Below are 25,356 nucleotides of genomic sequence, written 5' to 3'. Positions count from 1 at the left end.
TTTGGGGGGTTTTTTTTGTTCTTGTAATCGTGACTGCTGTTCTGAAATGGTATCTGTCTGCTGGTCGATGACAGCCTCCTGGAAACCTTCCAGTTAAGGCCGACAATGATCAATGAGACAAACTGATTCTGAGGGAGAAGCCACCACGAAAAGTTACAAGATGAACAACAAAGCAGAAAGAAAATTGTTCTGTGATAAGAGAAATCTGTGTCCAGTGGCTGAGTTAATGAAGTTGAATTAAAAGAGATAGATGCAACCAAGACAAATGTGTGTGTTTGTGTGTGTGTGTGTCTGCAGCTGTCAGCAGAGAGCAGATGGTTCCCCGACAGTAATTATTGGTTTTTTTAAAAATAATTGTAGGTATTTGGTGGCACTAATAACACCCCCATCTTCCTTTGTCCTTGTTTCTCTCTTTTTCTCCTCTTCTCACAATTGCCTCTGGGTGAAAAGTGAGGATGAGAGTGATTTGGTTTATTAAAATTTAAATAAAAGACACAATCAGAAGGCTGAAAGTAATGTGCCGCCAGTGTTTGGCTCTCATTGTAACTCCACAGCAGTGTCTGCTTTCATTTGTAAGACATTTGAATACTGATGGGATTAGGATTTGATAAACTCATTAGGGCTAAATCTAACTCTGATATTTTTTTGTACAGCTACTGCAGTCAGATGTTATAATCAGTTGCACAAGTAACGATAATGATTGTCTTATTTAGCTGCAACAAATAGTAACTCTTATAAAGGGCAAAAATGAAAGACAATTAACAATTTAACATTTCAGAATTATTCAGCTATTGTATTCATGTCGTACTAAGCACATCCTCGCTCAGGTAAAGTACAGCTGTAGGACAATTTGGTCAAAACAAACAAAAAAACCTGCTGTGTTGACATTTTGACTGTGTTCAAGCAACACATTTCCAAGGTCCTTCAACTCGTGGAAAATTTCTGGCCTCGGTGAATGTTCTTAGACGTTTTGGGAACTTCTTTGCAAATTTCCACTTTGCGACAGTCCTGAGAGATAAACGTCGGATCCCGGAGGGTTTCAGTGTCTCTCTGCTCCCACGCACCTGATTGTAATGTGTTATCAGGCTTTCTCCTGGCCTTGGCGCCAACATGTCCATTGAATCAAGGGCAGGGAGGCGTCTAGAAAGGAGACTACACAACAGTACAGCTGAGGTCGGTTCTAGTTTGTTGGTGCGTAATTCTCATATTTGAGTCAGTGATGGAACGTGAACGGATGTCTTAGAAGTCAACGCACAGGTTGGAATGACCTGCATATAATCAATTGATGCTGATCATAAGGCTTTCTGGCTTTCTAGTTCCAGAAAGGGGATGGATGTAGAAAAGTATAATCCATGCAGTGTCATTCCCCATATCCATCTTTTATATCACTACATTCTGTTGGACCGTGGGAAGAAAATGGATCCAGAGAAAACCCATGAATAAATGGGGAAAACATACAAATTCCACCCGCAGAGAAAGGCCTGGCTGATATTTGAACTGCCGTGCTGTTCTGCTCCAGTGAAGTGGTATTCCATTTATTTCCTGTTAAACTGTAGCATCACTCTTTCTTTTGCTCTGTCTGTCTTTTTGTCATCATTACATCACTGCTAATTCAAACTCCATCCTGCGGATTGTCTGTGCTTTCTGTGCACCTGCACCTTTAAATCTTGCGCCGCGTCGTTTTGTCTGTTTGTCCCTTTGGGCAAAACTTTGGAGAGCACACAAGGTCCCCACACCTCACGCTGTGAAGTGGCTTTCTTTCCCTCTTTGTGATGGATGCTGTCAACACCTTTTATCGTGGCTGTGGATGCACAGCAGTGGAACAATTACCATGCATTTTAGACCGAGGAAATAGCTCTGTATCCACTCAGCAGCAGTCTATTATGTCCTCCTGAAGTAGACGTATTGATCACAGTCTTGTCTGTCAGTGAGGCTTCACTAGAGCGAGTCCGGTCCGCTTGTGTGCGTTTGTGTGTTTTTCAGCTGCTGCCTCTGTTGCTTTAAGTTGTAATATCCGCTTGTGGACACACAGCAGGGAAAAGCTATTTATGTTTCCTGTTTTGCAATTTTCCATCTTCAAAAAAAAAAAAAAAAAAAAATCCATCTATTAGAACAAATTAAAAGCTCAACTTTTTCATCCTCTTTTAATAGCAGATAAATTGCTAATTATCTACTGTGTGATGTTTTTTATGCATTTGTATGGAAGAGGAGTGGAACACACACTCTCTGCAGAGTATGAGCAGAGCCATTCCACTCCTGTGAGTATGACAGACCTTGGGGCCAGGCAGCCTGAGCTGTGTGTCTGCGCTCTGGCGGCTTTCTTTGCCGAAGCACAGACCTGTTTGTCTGGCTGTTACCTGCAGGCTGGCCAACTCTTCTCCCTGCACAACTGTCTGCCCGTCTCACTTTCCTCTTGCTTGTGTTTTTAACGTAAATTAATTCAACAAACCGGAATTTGTTGTGAATTTTCATATTATTAAATTTCATATTATCATCAGTCAAGGTACAATAGAGGTGAATTAAAATAAGAAACACTATATTGCAAAACCCTAAGTACAAGCCTCACAACAGCTTGAGATTATACATAAAGCCTGATGAAAATCATCCAAACGAGAAGAGTTATGCTTTTGTTGCATCCCAACTGTTATTAATGCTGTTCTGTTGCGAAAGTTATTTGGTGGAAAAAAGGGCAAATCTCTAATAAATGGATCTCAGTGCAAATTCAAAGAATTCCATCATTGGTAGTTTAGCACAGGGACCGGAAATTGGGGATCTGCAGGATAATGAAGGTAAAGGCAGCCATGTTGAATAAACTTTTGCCTGATCTCATACACTTTTCAAATACTGGTAGATTCTCATGTCTCTTTTTATTCTGTTTTGCCTCCAATCTTATGTTTAAGTTGCTTATTGTGTGTAGTTGTAGCCCATTTTAAATGATGGAATAAGTAGCTCTTATATAAAGTTGTGTACTGAATTGCTGCACTGAGGACTCCCACTGTCTATTTACTGGATGAAACAAACTTGTATAATCACTGGAAAATATATATTACAGTGGAATGTACAACTATTTGTTAGATTTATCAAAACAATGTTTCACGTTGCTCCTTTTTAATTTTGGTAATTCAATGTAGGAGCTGAGTGTTTGATAAAATTGTCTTGGTTCATTGTTTACTGCACTGCTGCATGTTGCTGTATATTTTCTCCTCATTGAGGGATTTTCATTAGAAGGAAACAGGGAGGTGGAATAAAATCCAGATGTTTATCCTTGTGTATTCATGGTACCGTTGGACTTATGGGGGATGGAAGTTAGAGCGCACCAAAAGATTTGAATTCAGCTCTCCACGGTTATTTTCTGTAGATCACATGTTGAGTAAATCTGAGAATGAGGAAAACTGTTGCTGTTTTTTTTTTTTTTTTTTTTTGATGATGATCTTTTATTGTTTCTTTTTGAGATGTTGTTTCATGAGCAGGCAGTCAGGTCATTGCCTCAAAATGCATCGTCAGAAGCATCAACAACTCACATGTGCTGGATACTATCACATCCTCTTGCATCTGCGTTTGCGTCAGTTTATAGACTTTCACAATCGGCCTTGTAAACAGAGTCTGTCTGTAATTTATTCAGTTGAACAAAACCTGGAGAGACGGAGAGAGTCGTAGACAAACACAAGCAATGTGACGTTTTCAGCTGTTTGTCTTTTGGAGAGCCCGAAGCCGAACATGTTCCAGACATATAAAAAAAGGCAGCAGTTTCTCCTGAGGGGCCTCTCATAAGGTGCACGTTTAATTTGATTTGATTCATGTTGATGTTTGCCATATGAAGGGCTGTTACTTAGGTGCTGATCTGCTCCCTCTTGTGTGATCCAGTTTCTGAAACTCAGAGTTACTTTGACCGTTGAGTCCTGGGATCAACATGTGCAGCATTTACAGAACCTAATTTACTTTGTCCCTCCGTGTAATTTAATTTGAAGGAGACGTTCGACAATAACACAGTGCGATTGCCTGAAGACTTGTGAGGGAAACTGCCTCTCACAATGCCGACCTGAAAATATCCACCTGTTTGACGGAGGTGAGATTCTCTCTTGACCACAACACCATGACGGTGGTCGCTCCAGGGCAGAGGGAAGACGCCCCAGAGTGGACCAGTGTTGTTATCAGGGCTGCCTTGGAAGCTAAATCAACATGACAGCGCTTGTTTCTGCCGTGCACAAGGAGAGCAGGCGTTCAATGGCTCTGCAGCACAAGTTATATCTGCCAATGTGTTGTTTGGAACATTTGCAATTCATGTCTTCCAGGGCATGTTGTATTCCCTGTGGTCGCTCAAGCAAGAGAGAGTCGCATCATCTCTGGGAAGCGCGAGAGCATCTGTGTGTGTGTGTGTTTGTATGTGTGTTGTAAAACAATGTCAAACCAGATTCAGGCAGTCTGTCTCGCTCTCAATGTCATTTTTGATCAGAAATGCACAGTTGATCAAACAAAATCCTGTAAGCATCATTCATCTCTATGCTTCTTAGGGCATATTAGAGGATCTTCAAGCATATGTCAGAACCTGGTTCAAAAAAATCCAGTCATTCTGATGTCGATCACCTTAAGTAAAAGCAAATTAGCGTAAAATCCTTACATTCTCCAGCACATTAAACAGCGCTTTCCTCCTCTTCCTCAGTCTGCTCACTCCACTGTAATGGAAATGTTTCCCTCACTGCTCTATTCTTATTCCTTGTCACTGCAAATACAGTAATATGTCTTTTTCTGTCATCCTCCACCACCATAACTTTGTCCACAGCCATGAGAACTTCCATGAAGAGGAGGAGGAGGAGGAGGAGGAGGAGGAGGAGGAACAGGAGGCTGGAGCACATGAAATGTGCGATTGGCCAATAGGCAGAGAGCAGCTGAAATGTGATTGGCTGCAGGCCTGAGAGCAGCGTGCAGAGTTCCCTCATTCCAGAGAGCATCAGTAAGCAGCAGAGTGGGACTTGCTGTGTCTGAGATGCACACCAGATACTTTTGTTTGTTTTGCTTCCTTTGATTGAGACTCTCGGAGGGCAGACAGAAGACACGGTGAAAAAGGGGGCCTGAAGTGGATTAGTGTCTCTCTTTCTGGAACTTTCTGAAAAGGAAAGAAGTAAGGTGTTCCTCTGCTCTGTTTTTGTTTCTGTCAGTCTTCTGTGTCAATAACAGTAGTTCAGTAGCATTTCTTACCATGAAGTTACTGTAGAGATCTCACAAATGACAAACATCTGCATCAGTATACACACACACATTTTTATTCAGAAATCATTGTGTTTGTGCACGTGCTGGGAGAGTCATGCAGCATGTGTTTCTTTGGACTTGTAAGCACGTGCTCCAGTGTGTTCATGCACTGCAGTGTTACTTGTGTGGGTGTGAAGGATGCATTAAACAGTGGCCTTGTGCTTTAAAGGAGGCACCGGTGCAGTGCGACTTCACACTGACCCAACTTGTCACTGCATTGCTTTGCATTGACAGAGCAGCTCAAGGACTCTCTTCCCAAAATCTGCCAGTGACTTTCAGGCCGTGGAGGTATAGTCGGCTATAAATAGGCCTGCTCCAAATTGTGCTGCAGTCACACATAAATTTACGGGGGGGACAAGAAATGACACAGCCTTTGTATAGGAATTAAGAACATTTTGATTCCCTTTGACATCTGCACTGTTTATTCTGGCAGAGAGACATGACTCCAGTATAAACACACATGGGGGAGAGTATAACCTAATATCCTTGTTCCACTCATAAATTATCACAACAAGATGAGATGTGAGGGAAAGAGGAAAACAGACAATGGAAGGAGGCAGAAGGTTCAGCACTTGTCTACATTTCAAGGCTTTTTTTCCCCCTCTCAGTATGTAGATGTGAAGCAGTTTTATCAAGAGAAAGTTTGACCCTGGCAGAGACTCTGTTCATGCAGCAGATCAGTTCTTGCTTCACCGGATCACGTTCTGTACATGTGCTTATCGATCAGACAGTGCCTGTTGTCGTGTGGAGCGAGCATCTTTGTAAATTGTGCTCTGTCCAGCATTAACGGTTTTGTTGTGGGATGATGTGCACTCGCTCGACTGCGCACAGGAGGGAATGACTGAGGGAAGTTACGTCATACTCACACAATGTTACTCTCTTATTGGATCCATGAGCTTTGTTGAGCCAGCTGACCAGCGAGCAAACACATGGACCTGTTCATGTTTTGCCTTGTGTGTCATTCATACTGGAGGTGGTGTTTACTCCAAAGAATATTCAGTTAGTTACTCAACACCTTGTTGAAAAGTGTGGTTTCATTCAATCTGAGGATAAAGCGAAAGTTGTGATGACAAACACGCTGCTCACTTCTGTTCTTTGTAGTTTTCCAGCCAGGAAGATTAGCCTGCGCTTGTGGAATATCCACCTGTCAGCCAGAGCCGCTTTATTGCGGTAGAGAACACAGAGAGCCTTGTGCGGCGCCCGACCTCTGCTATGCAAATGCTCGCTGCCAGAAAACTGTGTACTCCACCTCCACGTGGATGCATCAGCGAGATGCAGGAGACACACTGAGCCCATTGTTCCACCTGTGCATTTACCTGAGCGCTGGGACACAGGCTGAGGCTGAGGCTCTGACCTCTGTGACAGCAGTGTTTGTGCCGTCGTCCTCCGTTGTGCACGGATCAGACCCCATCAAATCAGACAGAACAATGAACTGACTTGAGAAATTACTGCTTTCCAGTTGTTTCTTATGTGGGGCATACATAAGATTTGCCTTTATGTGGTGTGTAAGTTTTTCTGGAGCCAGCTGAGTGCTTGGTAATGAGATTGTACTATGTATGTGTGCAGGGACACAAAGCAGCTGCACCTCCTGCCGACATCTCTGCTTCAGTCTTTAAAAGAGAGATCTCTGCAAGCTGTTTGCAAATATCTGCATGCACCGATGATCTGTAAGCCCTTAAGTCAGAGTGACAATGTCAACTCAAGTATTTATCAGCCTTTGTTGTACCCTGATGACTCTGCTAACTGGGGAAACTCTCAATTCTTCATTCTGTGAAGAAACTTTGTGGAGTTTAAGGTTATAGCACAACGGTCAAGCAATAGTGGAGGACTGCAGGGTTTGCTGCCAACAAAGTCAAATGTCACAGGTTTCCCTGAGCCGTTCTTGACATTTTGTGATTGGAATTTAATGGAAAATTCTACCGTTTGCTTTCCATAACGTATTCATTACTGTAATAAAGGCAGTGTTTGTTTTCTTTTGTTATTCTGGAAAGGGTAAGTATGCAAAAGACCTTCAAAGCTCTCACGCAAAGAGCTTTGACTATGCATACATACACACTAGAAAGCACAAGCAAGTGACGCCAAAGGCATTCAAGTATCTTTTTATTAGAGGCTCTGTTCCCAAAACACTGAAGAGGGAAAATCTCGCTTCACTCAAAGCTTTTTTTGAGGTCGCTGTCTGACTATCCAACCTCAGTGACTTTTACTGGGCTGCTATTGACTGTAAAAGCCAGGTCCTTCTCTTTCATCTGATTGTTTAAAGAGAAATCTAAAACCAATTATACTCTCCGCAGTTTTTCTTTCCACTTAAGAATGACTAGATACAAATTTTAAGAGTCATGGAAGGCTTTGCGGCTTAGGTAAATGAGATTTCCTGCCTTTAGTTTTTTGGCATTCGTTTACTGCTGCAGAATGTGCCGTCCGGCATTAAATCTACAGGCAAGTGTGACTTTCGGACCTTTTGGTCAAGTCTTCCTCATTGCACGACCTTAAAAGGCAGCACTATAGGCTAACCTTCAAGCTGTCCCATGGCACATGAGTTATGCAGGCATATGGAAAGCAGCATGAAAGGAAAGATACAGGAAGATAAAAAAAAATCTGCCCTTTAAAGTCTCCCTGCGCCTCTCTCGCTCTCTTTCCCTTTGCAGTAGAGATGTTTAGCACAGCTGGATCAAATTAAGACGACCACAACATGATGCCTTGCTATCAGGCCACACTGCCACAACCAGCAGTCGTGTAACCTTGAGTAGTTTTAGCCTTTAATTGGTGTCATGTACACAAACGTATTCCGAGACAGATGACTGCTTTCAGTGGGATGTTTGCCTCTCGTGCAGCGTGTGTGCGTGGAGACTCTGTTACGTTAGTCAGGAAAAATGACCTCTAAAAGGCACAAGTGAGGAGGAAAAGAGAAAAACAGACAAGCCACTCAATTCTTCTTCCTTGTCTTTGTCACACTGGATGTCCTGACATTGTATTTGCGAGCTTTTCCTTTTTTTTTTTAAATAAACTGCAGCGGCATGGACTGCTTGTGTCGACACACTGCTTCAGGATTTGGAGTGAGCTGCAGAGAGAATGGGTGGGGGGCTTGATAATGTCCCCGGGGAGTGGTGGTATGCACTAGTTATGTTTTGGTCATCTCTTGCACAGCACATCCTGGCGCTTTGTTATGAAATACTCTTGATTTCCTGCACCGCAGAAAACTTTCCGTAAACAACTGTTGACATTCTCCGTTCCGACTAGGTCACTAGATTGTTACTGAAGACACACAACGTAGAGGGATCGGAAAAACCGTGCACTTTTGCTGACTGTAGCTGGGATGTTCTCCCTTGAAACCCATCTGCGCTCACAGTTTCCCCAAGACGAACAGTAAAATACGTACATTCAGCACTGAAGAATGGTTCCAGTCCCACCACAGTGCATCTAACAACAGGATTGTGTTGCACAGTAACATCTCATCTTGACTGATTGCATTGCACGGAGGGAGCACAATCCACAGAGCAATTGGTGTAAAAATGCCTTTGACAGCTAGTGTTTGTGCAAGGAAAGGAGGGATAAATATCAAGGCACATGGGTTATTTAACTTTTTTTTTTTCCTTGCAAAGGAACCAAAACAAGGTTTTCTTTGGCTTGAACCGAACCTACACCCTCCGCTCAGTTTTTGCTTACAGTGCACGCTTTCTTCCCCTGTGTGGACGGTCTGCCAGGTCGCTTACAAAGCGTATTCAAATGGAGACATTTTCACAGGTGTCCTACATTATTTATCAGGTTATGGCTCTGATAAGAGCTTTCCTTCATCTGGAGTACTAAATGGACTGAAGCCAGCCAGCTCACATTGGGACTCACATTTTGATGAAGATGGCAGACTCACACATACAGTACTGTACTTACTGAAACACATACACAAAGCACCTTTCACAGGTGCCAGGTGGTTCATAAAACTCGGTTCCTGTCTTGGGAACAGTCCAGTCGTATTGCATAAGGAAGGCTTTTTCGAAGAAAAACAAGTTAGTCACGCTGTTTGCACTTTGATTTCTGGTGTTTATTCCTGTCTGTCCCTCGCTTGTTCTGATGAAAGCTATCAAAGTAGAAAAGTACTTCCTCTTTAGAGACACTGCTTGGTTCTTCCATTATGGGCTACGGTCAAAAGATGAGTGTGTGAAATGGATGTTGCTTACAAGTCATAAATGCAAAATGATTCTGAGTGTAAGATAATTACTGTATGCTCCAGTGTTTCAAAGTGAGGAGGCATCTGCAGCATGCACTACACTCAAAATATACCACAACCCCTGTAACTACCAATAATGTCATGATTTAATCCTTTTTCAGTGTGATGAAGCTAATAATTTCATAACTTGCCAAAATGTAATAACATATTGTGATGGTATTTTGTCTATAATGTAATAATTTATGACACAACTGACCTTGCATAAAAAAAAATCCTTTCATATTTGTTGCAATTAATGTGATAATACATGGACAGCGCTGCATTTCTTGTAATTAAAAGCTTTTTGCATGGTTTGTGCACTTTCCTCATCAGTGGAAAGAGGGAGGATGGAGAGGTCATTCATTTATGGAAGATGAATACTCTTCAGCACATGTTGTATTTTTTGGATTTTTAACCATTTCATTATAATATTGGCAAGTTATTTTATTTGCCATTCTCATTAAGAAATAAGATTTAATGGGGGCGCTAGTGAGCACCGCATGGATCAGACGCTTTCCTGAGAGGCTCCTCCACACCCTCGCTAAAATTACATTTAAAATCAACATTTGCATCATAATAGTTTAACCATGAGCAGCTCCAGTAGGAACCAAGGTAAGGGGAGACCTGTGAACCCAAAATTGTCGGCAAAAAAGGACAGCAAATTTGCTTCCACTGTTGAAGAAGACGACGACGAAGCTAGCAACCAGTTCGAGCTAGCCACAGACACCACCGCTAACGTCAAAGAGGCTCCTAATCCACAACCCACGCTGGCCAACATCCTGGCAGCTATCGGAGAAATGAAGGACGACATGACCACCAGATTTAACACTCTTGATTCAAAACTACACCTCGTCCAGACCTCTCTGGCCGACCACGCCACACGCATCACCGACCTGGAGGAATCTGCGACCGATCATGGGACCCGCATTACCGAGCTGGAGCGGCGCTGTGAGGAGCTGACAGAAGCCAACAAAGTTACGAAGCTCAAGCTGATCGACCTCGAGAGCCGTTCAAGGCGCTCAAATATTAAAATCACGGGCTTACCGGAAAATGTTGAAAAGGGAAATCCGACACAGTTTACAGCCAAGTTTCTGCTGCAACTCCTTGGAGCCAACAGTTTTCCCAGCGGTCTCAAAGTGGACCGCGCACACCGGATTGGCACGCAACCCTCTCTGTCTCGTCCTCGCACGATGATCGCCAAAATCCATCATTACTCTGACAAGGAGAAAATCCTTCAACTCGCCCGCCTCCATTCTCCCTTATCCTTCAACGGAGCCCGCATCAGTATCTACCCCGACTTCCCACCGGAGATATCTGAACAACGCCGTGCTTACGACGGAGTGAAGAAGAAATTGAGGGAGGCGGGAATCAAGTATGGGCTTCTTTTCCCCGCGCGCCTGATCTTCACCTTTGGTTCTGATCGGAAAATATTCCAGAAGCCTGCAGACGCCGAAGCATTCATAGACAGGTTTGTCACACCTGCCGTCCCCGCCCCTGACCAACCTGAGCCGCTGTGAGCCGTGTCTCCTCACTGTTCTCCTCACTCATAAACTGAGCTTGTTTCTCCATTTTCCCCATATTCATGGAAAACTCTGCTCGATTTTGCCTGCTTATGAGCAAATGTTACAGATGCTCTGTACGAGGGTGGATGGGGCCGTTCAGTAAGCCCACCGTTAAGGTAACTTTCCGCAATGTGTTTTTTACAGACCTACAAAGTTAGTCTGTACAGACGTTTCCTTGTAGTGTTAAGCTGTTTCCCAATAGTTATGAGGGTATTCATGTTCTGCTTCGTTTGGGGAAGCAGAAGGGAGGGAGGGATTAATGCTATGTTTTCTCTGTCTTTGTTTTTCTTTTCTTTTTTTTTTTTCCTGCTCTTGTATCTTGTACTGGCGTCATTATTTCTGCTGACATGTTGCAATACTTTGATTATGTTTTGTCATGGCTGCTAACTATTCACCTGTTTCGCCACAAGGTGGCAATCTAACCTTATTAAGCTGGAATGTCAGAGGTTTGAGGACCAATTTAAAGAGAGGCAAGGTGTTCTCCCATTTAAAATCTTTACATGGGGATGTTATTTTTTTACAGGAAACTCATATAAAACACATGGAGCATTGGAGGCTAAAGTGCAATTGGATATCACAAATATATCAATCGACATTTTCTTCTAAAGCCAGAGGTGTGGCAATTTTATTTCGTCGGAATATCCCATTTGAACATAATTCAACCATCTCTGACCCAAACGGTCGCTATCTAATTATTACAGGCCATATTCTGTCACGTCATGTAACTTTTTTAAATATATATGCACCCAACTTTGACGATCCTGCTTTTTTCAGGAAAGTTTTCAACCTTATCCCAAATCTTTCCACTACTCACTTAATTGCTGGGGGAGATTTTAACGCTGTACTAGACTGTTTCACCGACAGGCTTTCTTCTCGTCCAACTGTTGCTTCTAATTCCACTAACACTCTAAATAATTTAATTGGTTCTATGAATCTTGTTGATATCTGGAGGCTACAACATCCAACCGATAGGGACTTCTCTTTTTTTTCTCATGTACACAAATCATACACAAGAATCGACTATTTTTTAACAGATGCTAAATTGACCCCTGACATAATCTCCTCCAAATACCACAATATTTTAATTTCTGATCACAGCCCTGTTGAACTAACTATAGACTTTGGCAGAACAAAACCCACATTTGACTGGCGCTTCAACCCATTATTACTCAATGACTTACACTTTCGGCAACAAGCATCTAACTGGATCACAGATTACCTATCCCTCAACGACACGCAAGATGTATCAGACTCCACTCTTTGGGAAGCTTTTAAAGCCGTACTGCGTGGGCATATTATAGCCTACGAGTCGAAAGTGAAAAAAGATAGACAGAAGGAAATGTCAGAAATTACAACACAGCTGTCAAAACTCGAAAAAGATTACAGAGCGTCTCTTTCACCCTCTATGCTGAATGATATAATGAAACTTAAATTCAAATATAACACTATTCTCTCCAACCAAGTGAGTACAATGCTATTAAAGGTCAAACAAAAACACTTCGAACTCGCTGACAAGCCAGACAAACTTCTCGCCCGTCAGCTCAGAAACATTCAGGCTAACAGAGCTATTCATAAGATTAGAACCAAATCGGGCACCATTTCTACCGATCCGAAAGAGATTAATGAATGTTTTCGCAAATTTTATGAGGACCTTTATACATCTAAAACTACAGCAGATTCATCACAAATCTTTGATTTCCTCCGCACTCTTCACCTCCCCAAACTGAATCCCCAAGCTCAATCGGAGTTGAATGCAAATATATCGCTAGAGGAAGTTGCGAGGGCAATTCGTTCCTTCCCGAACGGGAAAGCCGCTGGCCCAGACGGTTTTAACATAGAGTTTTACAAAGCGTATATAGACAAAGTCACTCCGATCATGCTAAGGATGTTCAACCACTCTATTGCTACCGGCCGACTCCCTGACTCTTTATATTTGGCCAACATCTCTCTGTTACTAAAAAAAGACAAAGACAAGATTGACCCAGCCTCATATCGTCCCATTGCTCTCCTTGGTTGTGACCTCAAGGTGTTCACTAAAATACTTGCCAGTAGACTTAATAAGTGCATTACCAGCATAATTCACCATGACCAAACTGGATTTATTCCAGGAAGATTCTCCTTCTTTAATGTCAGGAGGCTGATGAATATAATGTACTCCAGATACGATAAAGACTCTAAAATTTCCATTCTAGCCCTTGATGCGAGGAAAGCTTTCGACCAAGTCGAATGGAAGTACATCTTAGCAGTGATTAAGGAGTTTGGCTTGGGCAACAACTTCGCTTCCTGGGTTGAAATGTTATATTCTTGTCCGTCAGCTTCAGTTATCACCAATTATAACAAATCACCCACTTTTCCATTACATCGCTCCTGTCGTCAAGGTTGCCCACTGAGCCCGCTACTCTTTGCAATAGCAATTGAACCTCTAGCTATCAGTATAAGAAAACATCCCTCCATTGCTCCCTTGACTTTAGGTAAAGTTGACCATCGCATTTCGCTTTATGCAGATGACGTAGTATTGTTTTTCTCCCGCCCTGAAGAATCCTTGCCTCCCTTATTGGAACTTATAAATAAATTTGGTGAACTATCTGGCTATACCATAAACTGGGACAAGAGCGAATTTATGCCTCTTCAAGGTGAACTGGATCCAAACTTTATTAATAACTTGCCCTTCCATGTTGTTACAGACAATATTAAATACCTAGGCCTGGTTATCCCCAGAAACCCTAAGTTGATCTACGAATTGAATTTCTTGAATATGGTGGAAAAACTGAAATCAAATATTGAGAACTGGAGACTGTTACCTCTGTCTATGATAGGGCGGGTGAACGCGATTAAAATGATGGCACTCCCCAGGTTTCTTTACCTTTTCCAGAACTTACCTATATTCATACCCAAGTCATTCTTTAAATTATTGGATTCCATCATTCTTGCATTTGTGTGGGGCTTTAAAACACACCGAATTTCCAAAAAACATCTCACCAAGCCTAAGCTCTTAGGAGGCCTCAGTTTGCCCAATTTCCTACATTATTACTGGGCCGCAAATACTAGGGCACTGATGTACTGGCAAAATGCTTACCCGAACACAGTCACGGACTCTACCCCTGCTTGGCTCGCAATTGAGCAGGACCTACCCAAAACTTCTCTTCCCGCCCTCCTCTTCTCGCCAACCATTTCCCCTAAAATTATCACAGGTAACAGTTTCATGGTTTCCAGTTCTTTGAAAATTTGGCATCAAATAAGGAAAGCCTTTAATCTTCCTGACACCTCAGTTTACGCACCTGTTTGCTATAACCACAACTTCCCTCCTTCATTCACTGATAACACTTTTGTGCTCTGGAAATCTAAAGGTATCATCACTATAGCAGATCTTTATATTGACAAAACTTTTGCAAGCTTCACACAACTACGGGAAAAGTATACACTTCCACTTTCGCATCACTTCCGCTTCCTCCAGATTAGAAATTACATCCGTACTAACATCCCAAACTTTGACTCATTTCATACCCCTTCTGAACTGTACACTATTATGAGACGGGCCCCTGGTTCGAGAAGACTGGTTTCTTGCTTTGTTAATTTTTTTGCTGTACATGACTCTGTCTCCACGCAGCATCTAAAGGAAGCCTGGGAGGTAGATCTTGGTGTTACAATTAGTGATGAGAATTGGGATGCCTGCCTCACAGCCATTCATGGTTGCTCTATAAACTCCAGACACCAACTCATACAATTCAAAGTGACTCATAGATTACATTATTCCTGTACTAAACTGCACTCTTTTTATCCCTCCGTCTCTCCAATTTGCCCAAAGTGCAAGTCAGCAGAAGGCACTTTGGGGCATCTTTTCTGGTCTTGCCCCAAACTACAGATATTTTGGACAGATGTCTTTAAGTGCCTTTCTAAAGTACATAACTGCGACATCTCACCAGATCCATACACGGCCATACTGGGCGGGCCTGAACACCTCTCAAATTTAACCCACCCCCAACAAAAGACAATACAATATTGCATGGTTATTGCAAAAAGGAACATTCTAACCCTTTGGAAAAATGAAGATGCACCTTCTTTTAAGACCTGGCTGGTGGAAGTGACCAGTTTATTGCATCTGGAGAGGATCCGACACAGTATCTCTTTAACCTCTGCTTCCTTTGACAAAATGTGGCAACCTTTCTTGTTATATCTATCAACTCTGACCTAGATAATTATACTCATAACTGTTGGAATGTATACCTGTGCACATATTGTATATGTATTGTACACATGCCATGTTCATCAGTAATGTTCAATAAGTAAGACAACGTCATAGTTGTCTAGAGCAGTTTTTTTTTTTTTTTTTTTTTTTTTAAGTTTTGGGTGGGGGGTTGGGTGTTATCTCTGTATCTTTGTACTTATGTTTGTATTTCTGTTGTATGTTATATGGAAAAATCACAAATAAAATAATGAAAAAAAAAAAAAAAGAAATAAGATTTAATGTTTTTTCACAGATGTAATAGCTTACGTAGGTAGAGAGCAGGATTATAACCAGAGGCGTCGCTACGGGGTAGGGCCCCGACTTGAAGGGGGTCCCAAGGGACGGCTGACATCGGTCAATTTCAATGACAAATTAAAGGCGCTACACTTGACGCTGCAACAACAGCGTGTCGATAATCCCCCGCATGGGGTCCTTTTCCGAGTACTCACCGGTTAGTTGCTAGTAAGGGGCCCAGACGGCGGATATCAGCGACACAACTTGAAACCTCCTGGATACATTACAATGACAGGTCGGGAACCTACCTAATGGGGCCCCACTACTACCCGGCTTGCATCGAGATACAGTCAATTCGGCCCGAAGCTAAGTCGGCCTATAGCTAAGTCAGCCCCGTGCCTCAAGTCTCACTCACACACTTTGGTGTTTTGCCACGCACTCACGCCACACATTGTATTTCTCACGCTGAAAAAAAAATACCGATAAATTTGTCTGGTGCGCCGCTGCTACGGAACTGTAATTCACTGCTTTCAGCCTGGTTTTTCCTCCTGCGAAGTCCACCTGAGCTGACATGAAGTTTGTGCAAAGAAAGAAGGAACTTATTGGTGCTGAATTGAACTGAATGGTGAGTTGTGTTATATATATTACAGTGTCAAAATGATTTAAAGGTGCTGTAGGCAGGATTCTGCATCTCCACCATCTTGCTTAGGGTTACCTAAGCAAGATGGCGATTTGACCCATCTAAGATTGCGATTTGAAACCCAGCACAGCCAATCCTGTCCTGTTTTCTCTGACATCACGCCCTTACGCAAGCTAAGCCCCTCCCACAAGAACGTGCGATGAACGCCCCTCGACCAATCACGGTTAGAGCCTCAGGGGCTCTTCTGATTGGTCAAAGATACCTGGAGCTGTTGAGATTCCTTTTCAGCTCAGAACAGAGACAGATGGAAACGCTGCGCCCTCGCGGTAGTGCAATTATGCTACACTCCTAAAGGATTATCAATGGATACTCTAACATTTAATCCAAAGAAAACACAGAAAAATTAGTATTGACTAGCAAAATCCTGCCTACAGCACCTTTAAATGAAAGTGCATATTGTGAAATAATGTTATTTACATTAAATGCTTAGTGATTAAATTAAATATGATGCACTTTATTGTGTTTTGCAAAAAAAAAAGACCTTTAAACTGACACATTGTTGCCAACTCCTCACTTAGTAACGTTCCAGATGACAGGCTTATTTGCATATCTAGGTCAAATTAGGTGATGACGTCATTTAAAATGATACATTGTTGCAAACTCCTCAGTCAGGAAAGTTCTAAATGACATCTTCATACAGAAAGAAGGAACCATATTGGTGCAAAGTGAGTCATGTGAAGTGACAGAGCTACAGCCATAGAGTCCTCATCATTCAAAGGCAGCTTTTAAATGGAAGTACAGATATCTATTGTCATACATCTATTGTGTTTCATTATTCTTTTGTAGAAATGTTGTCTACAGTTACAAATCAAACTTGATTGGTGCCTTGTCACATGTTATCACACAGCGACATTTGAATAATTTAGACTGATTTGAATTGATTGAAAGTCCTTTATTTGTCCCACAGGGGGGAAATGCAGTGTTCCAGCAGCACAGAGAAAAGAAATAGAAATGGAATAGAAATGTGAAATGTGAAATTTACAAAGCCCAACCATGCATAGAAAAATGTAATATAATTCAAATATAAATTTAGGATAGATATGATTAAATAACAGATGTAAGCTAACTGACATAATTAAACATAATTTAGATATAAATTTAAGACAGATATCATTAAATAACAGATATAAACTAACAGATATAAATTAAATATAATTTAAATATACAGTTAAGACAGACACATGTACAATATAATAGAAAAATGTGAGAAACAAAAAATATGCACAGGAGTTTCACAGAGCTGAATGGACGATGGATGATGATGGATGAAATCCAAAACTTGATGAATTCTGCTTCACAATACGAAGAGCTGAAAATGTACAGTTTGGAATTGTTATACCTGTTGTTTTTCAGTAGATTTCTTTTTAAATGCTACACAAGAACCCCTTTAAAGGATGTGAATGAGAAATTTTAATTGGTTTATTTTTGAGAATCTTGAAGATGTCACAGCTCACAGAATATGAATCATAGGACATTATCAGGATGTGTTGTACTGTGAGAATACTGTCTATTGCTTCTTGAGTGTTTTATGAGAATGATCCAGGCAGAGACCGTTGGAATATCAAATATTCATTACAGTTAACATACAATCTGTATTGAAATAGATGGATCACACAACATTCTCTAAATGCTGTAGTTTATTTAGGTGAAGAGTCGATTCTCCCTATAGTTTTTCTGTTGCTGTTATTCATCCACACAAGGATGTGAAATGAATCCCCACATAAACACATTAAAATGTTCCCCAAATGTAACACTGAACAAAAACATGAATGTGACACTTTTTTTTGTTCCCATTTTTCTATGTACACAAAATGCCCATTTCTCTCAAACATTGTTCACAGATTTTTCTCAAAACTTGTGACATCTGTGGCATTGTGCTGTGTGATAAAACTGCATGTTCGTGTCCTTTTGTTGTGGCCTGCCTGAGGCACTCCTGTCGAATCGGCGTGTCGATCTGCCAGACCTGTGAGGTGGAGGATTATCTCAGCAGAGAAGTGCTCAATAACACTGATTTAGACAAATTTGTGAACAGCATTTGACAGAGATGGTCCTTTTATGTACAAAGAAAAAGTCTTTGATCTTTGATTTCAGCTCATGAAAAAATCAACAAAAGTGTTTCATTTATATTTTTGTTGAGTGTAAAATCAACTATAAAGAGAGATGCTGCATTTCTGCTCTGCTGTTTACTTTTTATTTCTGCTTTCAATTGTTTTTTTTAATTCAAGTTACACAGAAGAAGAAGATATCTATTGAACATGTCACTCCCTGCTTTGCTGTCTTACTCCCACTTATTTTCCCTTTCTCTGCAGTGAGTGGACATTTATTTAGTGAAGTCTCGTGGTTTAATTCCATGTAAGGAGCGAGCCCCGGGCAGGCCCGGATTAATCTCATATAATAACATGTTGATCTGGAGCATAAAGATGGGTTTGCGTTCAGCTCCGTCTAATAAATGCGCCATACAGTTCCATCGGCACGGGGCTTTGAACAGTGAGCTGTACCGAATGTAATTTAATAGATACAGTAGATACGTATTTGACTGAGAGCATAAGAGAACCATTTGCTTTGCTGCTTATTGGGCGCCGTTGGGTCAGTCAGTCTGTACGATCGAGCTCATTGGTTTGGTGAAGAAAGTGCAGATTGAAATAGTTGCTTACACATTACATGCACTAATAGCGTAACGAAAGTGAAGGAATACAAGAGATTATGGGAAATCTGTTCGACCCTGCATCACCGAGAAACGTTTGATTATCATTTTTGCGTCGAATTAACATGAAACAGTTCGTCTGCTGCCAGAAATGAGAGTTTTCTAGATGCCTGTTGTTTTACATGAACGGTGCCAGCACTTCTCAGCAGTTTTGGGTAGTGGATGTGATTTTTGCATGTGCTGGCGATAGAAATCTGCCTCTGGAAATGTTTTCATAAAAACAAGATTAGATATCAAGCTAATCAGCTTGCTGGCTCTGCCTATGCAAACAAAAGAGGAAGCAAGGCCTCAGGGGGTGGTGCAAAAAAAAAAAAAAAAAAAAAAAAAAAAATCAGAAGCTGCAAATCATCTCAGAGCAGCAGGTTTTTGACAGTCCACTTCTGAGCTCATTGGTTCGCTCATTGTGCCGAACACATCTTCACACAGTCTGCCCAGGGGAGGGAGCTCCTCCACCAGGAACGGGCAGTCTCCACACAGGCCATCATTTCTACCAGCCATATGTTTCCAGACATACTGATAACTGTTTGCATATTCCTTCCGGACTTTAATTATGCAAATTACTTTTCCTATTGGATTTTTTTTTTTTTTTATATTATACAAATTTATAGAATTGGCTCATTTGGCCAAAAGTACAGTTTATGAAAACAAACATTGCCAATAAAGCTGAGCTGTTCTAACGCTTATCACGTAGAAACAAAAAGGATTTCTTTTTTTGAAGTTTTGAATTCCCAAATAATATTTGCATTAATGAAGAGACTGAAGCCAAAATAAAGAATGGTAGACTGTACAGAGAAAAAAATCTAACAAATTCACAGGAGAATCTAGAAATACAACAGCCGAATCTATCACCACTCGCTGCATCGAATCAAAAAAATTTCCACAGTCACTGTCATTTAATCAGATCTGTAAATAAACAGCAGCCTGTTTATTTGCACTGGAATTCGGACAGACAGTATTCTTTGCAATAACTGGGAGGAAAAAAAACAAAAAAACATCCAGTGCATCTGCCAAGTTTGCATATGTTTTGAGTTGTCTGCTTCCACAGAGGGAAAAGGAGGGTCCTATGCACATATTGTTTTGATTCAGCATTTTGTTTCATTACTTCTATGAATATACAGCATTAAGAAACTTTCAATGCTAAAGTCACTACAAATTAGGATACACAAGCCTGTGTGATGGACGTTTAGAGCTATCTGCAGTACAATCCGTCCATCCTTATTTCTTTAGTGCACTCTGCCTGCAAAGATCCAACTTAGAGGAAATGCAAAGACACTCACATTCACTTCTACAGGCAATTTCAGAATCACTTACTAACCTGAAAATTATGTTTTTAGCCTTTTCATAAGACCCCCCCCCCCCCCCCCCCCCCCCCCCCCCCCCCCCCCACACCCCCATAGCTGGATATGTACCGCTCAATACATTTTGAACAATGCCTATCACTACTTTTCTTTTTTCTTTTTTTTTCTTCAAGGGTCACACTGCAGTCAGATGGCTCAGAGTTGTAAACACTTCAATGTTTCCTTTCCTGCTTGGCGATATCAATGCTTTCGTGGAAATGAAGATACCACATCAGTAAGTGATGCTGAGTGGTTGATGGATCTGGCTTTCCTGGCAGATGTGACTGGAAAAAATAAACACCTGACCCAGCAGTTTCAAAGTAAAGATATATGTATGTATATATATATATATATATGTATATATATATATATATATATATATATATATATATATATATATATATATATATATATATATATATATATATATATATATATATATAATATATATATATGTATCAGAGGTGGGAGATTGGAGCCTGATCAAGTCATCTCCATGCCATGTTTTTGCCCTCACCATGTACCACAGACAAGCTGAGGAGCAGGGTTGATTAGATTCACCTGGTGTGATACATGGTCAGAGCAAAAACATGGCATGGAGATGACTTGATCAGGCTTCAATGTCCCACCTCTGATATGTATATACATAAACTATGTAACCAGATCGGTGCTGTCAAGGCTTTCATTCAGCAAATGAAAAACGATTTCAAAAAAGATCGCAGCATTTTAACTCAGTTGCAAAAATCCTTGAATTCCATTAAGAGGCAGAAAAAGTATTTCAGGAAAAGAAATAATGTGGTCTCTTTTGTTCAGGCTTTGACAGGAGTTTTTTCAGACTGTGACTTTGACAAACTGGAGAGCTGTGTGACTTTTGTTGCTCGGCCCTCCCTGGATGTGGACTTTTCGGAGTTGTAAGGATCAGATGGTTGAACTTTCTTGTGCTGATCCTGTGGAGGTTTAATTAAACCTCCGGAAATATATATTTTTTAGAAATGTACTGAGAAGTGGGTAAAAATAGCCATGCCTCTTGATAGAATCCAGTGCAACCAGGTGCCTTCAGACGTCACTGAGTTGAGTCCGACTGTGTCCAATCTTATCTCAGCATAAACACAGCTGTTCTGTGAAGAACAAGACATCCTAAGAAGTCCTGGTTTCAGTTTGCCACAGACCATGTTGGGGAGACAGAAAACGTGTGTTCTAGTCAGGTGAGACCAAAATCGAACTTTGTGGACTGAATGCAAACTGTTTTGTGTGGCAGAAAAGGAGGACTGCATCTCACCCACTGTGAGGTATGGTGGTGGCAGCATCATGCTGTGGGGATGCTTTTCTTCAGGAGGGACAGGGAGGGGCTGAGATCAAGGCTTATTCATGTGTTAGAACGGACAAGTCAAAGTCCAGACTTCAGTCCAATTCAGAATCTCTGGCACGACTTGAAAATTGCTGTTCAGACACTCTCCATGCTATCTGACTGAGTCTGAGCCAGTGTGCAAGAAATGTTTAGAACGGGGTTCTGGGAGCACGCAGAATCGTCCTGACACTTGTATTCATGCGACATGTTCACCCATCAAACAGTTTTAGCTGCAAGTCACAGATTCACTCTCCTGCTTCCTGCGCTGCCATGTCCCATTATCTCAGCTGGTCTTTTAGGGGGCATTTCAATGCTGAATTCAGACAACACAAACAAAAGATGTCTGCTTGTTGCTCTGTCACCAAGAAAACAGAAAACTATACTGGAAACAAAAACACCAATACGAAAAAAGAAATCTGACACACTTCTCATTTGGAACTGTTATGTCTATTCATATTTTTTTACATCACTATCACTATCATCATCACTGAATAAAATGGATAAACTACTCTAAAAAAATATTTAATAAATATATTGTGAGATACAATATGCATGAATAAGGTTGAACAAGCTGTATTATCTTAATTGAAGGCAACTATTTACATCTCCAAAGTGGTTTAAATTGTCTGTCCTGTTCATAAAGGTAAAAATGACAGTGTAGTTTTTAATTTGTCAGACTGGTTGCATTTTTCTCATAGACACCGGAACCTTCAACCTTTTCCAGCTCTAAGCTTGAGCCAGTCTTTAAACGTTATTTGATCCGGTTTCCTGCAAGGTAATGGAGCAACATTTGTTTTTTTTTTTCTTTTCTGAATTTTAAAAGCGGTTTTCTTACATTTTTTTTGTATCTCTGTATCTGTAATTGTTAACAGAGGCGATCCGTCAGTACATGTCTAAAGAGACAAGAATTACGATACCCTGTAACCCCCATGGTATGAATACATGAATACAGACCTGAAAAATGCTCTGACAGCATGACTAATGTATTTACACAACAGATAGATGTTACATGTTGGTGCCTCTTTCATGATGAGATAAAAACAGGCTTTGCTTTTGAACTAAAGGCTATCACACACGGCTTTAGCCACAAAATTGAAACTGGAATATAAACACTCATTCAATAGAGACACGTGGACACACACACACACACACACACACACACACACACACACACACACACGCACACACAAAATATCACAGTGTAAATATATTCTGTGTGATAACAATTGTTTTTCACACCTTAATTATAATTGCATGTGCTACATGCATGAGCATGTTTTGCACAAGTCCGCGTTTGTGCATCAGTGTGGAAGAAATCCTGCCTCCGAGTATGTTGTGGGAGAGAAAAGGTGTAACACTGACACAGCAGACATTCACAGGAGCTGACACTTTCCTACCAAAGAAGAAAAAAAAAATCATGTAAGGCCTTGGGTGAAAATGTTGTAACGTGCATGAATGCATGCGCCAAGGTTTTTCTTTTTCCTCCCTTTTCCACCTCATTGTTGGTGTGTGAGTTTGTGTGTTACACCTCTGGAGTTAGAACTGTGCACAAGAGATATTCTTCAAAGAAGAAATATCTTGTAAAGGATGCTCCACTGGTTAAGCCACCAGTCAATTGTGAAGCCACTCAGGGCCATTACATGGCAGGTACTCACTGGAGCTGGGGTCACGACCGCGGTATCAAGCAGCCTTGCTGTGATTGGTCAGTCACCAGCATGCATATTGAATCACATCTGATCAGAGGGAGATGCAAGCTCAAATTGGGATGCCTGCTGTTTTCTGCTGGGCCGTGTGGATGGGAGTGACTCATCATCTGTTCTGCAGGGCCCAATAATGCCTCGGGTCGGCTGGAGCGCGACGTGCTTGAGAGAATAGAGATATAATTGACAATGCCTGTTGTTTGAGAGGGTTGAAAAAGAAAGGCCTAATAATTTGTGGTTGTTGTTTTTTTTTTTAGTTTAACCATTGTCCAGGAACTTTTTCTTTTTGGTATGTGTGTATGTATATAGATCGGATGAACACATACAATCACATTTCAAATGTGTAGAGCAGCAGGAGGGGGAAATAAGAATAAGCTCTTGTGGTGGCCATCATTAAAACCGTAGCTCACTGGGAACCCCTGCTGGCTGTTTAAAGTCAAACAACACACTGCCGTCATGCAATAAACATGTGAAAGTGCATCAAAATTCAAGTCTAAGTCAATACAATCTGTATTGAAATCATTTGAGTCAATCTGCTGAATGTCAATCGGCACTCTCCTGTTTGCCAGAGGGAATTCAAGCCCCAGCTGAATGAGACAGTGTAGTAATTCCCTGCAAAGTCTGTACAACCCTTCCTCAGCCTTAACTGGTCCTCAGTGTGCCATAAACTGGGACTGACTGAGACTTTCTTAATTATCAGTCAGCAGCGAGAAGAATGAGGGAACGCAGAGCTGAGGCTGAGGGGAAACAGGCATTGCTCTCTGCACTTTATTAACCTCCTAAAATCGTGAAACTATTATCAGATTTTCATCCTTGCCAGTCAGACATTAACCAGTAACATGCAAACAGAGTGAAAACAGATTGAACATTGGCTTGACAGCATTCTGGGCTGATGTTGAGCCTGCGGCCACTTGGGGGCAGCAAATAGGGTGAAAACACAACGTAGGTACACTTGATGTGTTTTGTTTTAGAGAGAAATTGGTGCTGGAGAGAGACTGTGCCTTTTGTATGAGTCTCCTCAGATCCAGTTCACACTTACTGGACCTTTTCGTCCGTCTTTCCCACATTTCTTGCATGTCTCTCCTCTGCTGCTGTCAAATTGAAGCAAAATACCAAAGAGAAAATCAAGCATCAGCCGTTTATCTCCACAGCCAGCTGATGTGGAGCACCATTCATTTGAAGCTGTATTTGTGGCCACCGGGTCAGTGTGGTTTCCACTCTGTCCTTTGGAGAAGGCCGTCTCTAGCAGTTAAATGCTGCGTGTGTTCACTTTGCGTTTTGGTGAAGGTGGCCGCAGTGCACAGCTGGTTTATCTCGGCCTTTTTTTCTTTTTTGCTGCCTTCTGTGCCTGAAAGCAGAGCTGATAAAAGAAGTGAATGAAGTCAATCGACTGCAGGAGGGAAACCTGCAGCACTCGTCACGACAATCGCTTGTATTGTACTTTTTTAAAAGGTCATGACATTACCGCTGAGTAATATTTTCTTTAAACATTTCATAATTTCCAAATGCACGTCTCTGAAAGGGCACTCCGGTGCAACAGTATTGCTTTTTTCAGAGAGCTAATGAACTCTCAAAAGGCAAATTGAAATCGAGAGGAGAGTCTAAAATATCCAGACTATTAATTCACATGAGATGTTGAACTCCAAAATTAGTTCATCCACTTTATAGTACAGTTCAAAACTAATTAATCAGGCCTTCTCTGTCTGGTAATTCATTTATTTCTGTCACAACCAGACAATAGCAGTCTGTCTTCTCACCTAATGTGATTCTAATGCTTTCAGCAGGACTTCTCCACTAAAACATTAAAATGCAATAGCATGTAATCTCAGCTTGTTTGACTCCAGGTCTCTATGGCATGTAAAATTAAAGAGCCATTAATTTATTATTGCGTCACTCTTGCATCCTGCCCAAATTTTGGGTTTAAATTCTGAACAATTTATAGTGGGTAAAAGTGCTGTAGCTATAAACGTCAATACCGTGTGGTATTCTTCTGGCTGCTGTGCCATCATTTGGTGAAAACTTCTATTTTAAGATTAAATGGGTTGGGACAATTCAGATAACTTATTGACTTTGGTAGGTATACCAGCAGTACAGCAGA

General features: G+C 41.3%; 1 protein-coding gene across 1 annotated transcript in view; it reads left to right on the top strand.

Moving 5' to 3' along the window:
* The first annotated feature begins 4,971 nt into the window (after positions 1 to 4,971).
* The window catches only part of pde4d (phosphodiesterase 4D, cAMP-specific), a 182,525-nt gene continuing 162,140 nt past the window's right edge, over positions 4,972 to 25,356 (top strand). Inside the window, exon 1 of the mRNA XM_030105016.1 lies at positions 4,972 to 5,119. The gene's annotated coding sequence lies outside the window, so the exon portion shown is untranslated. The remainder of the gene's footprint in view (positions 5,120 to 25,356) is intronic.

This window comes from Salarias fasciatus, chromosome 12, assembly GCF_902148845.1.
Source record: "Salarias fasciatus chromosome 12, fSalaFa1.1, whole genome shotgun sequence".
In the NCBI taxonomy this organism is placed as follows: Eukaryota; Metazoa; Chordata; class Actinopteri; order Blenniiformes; family Blenniidae; genus Salarias; species Salarias fasciatus.
This window is presented reverse-complemented; position numbering and strand designations above follow the sequence as displayed.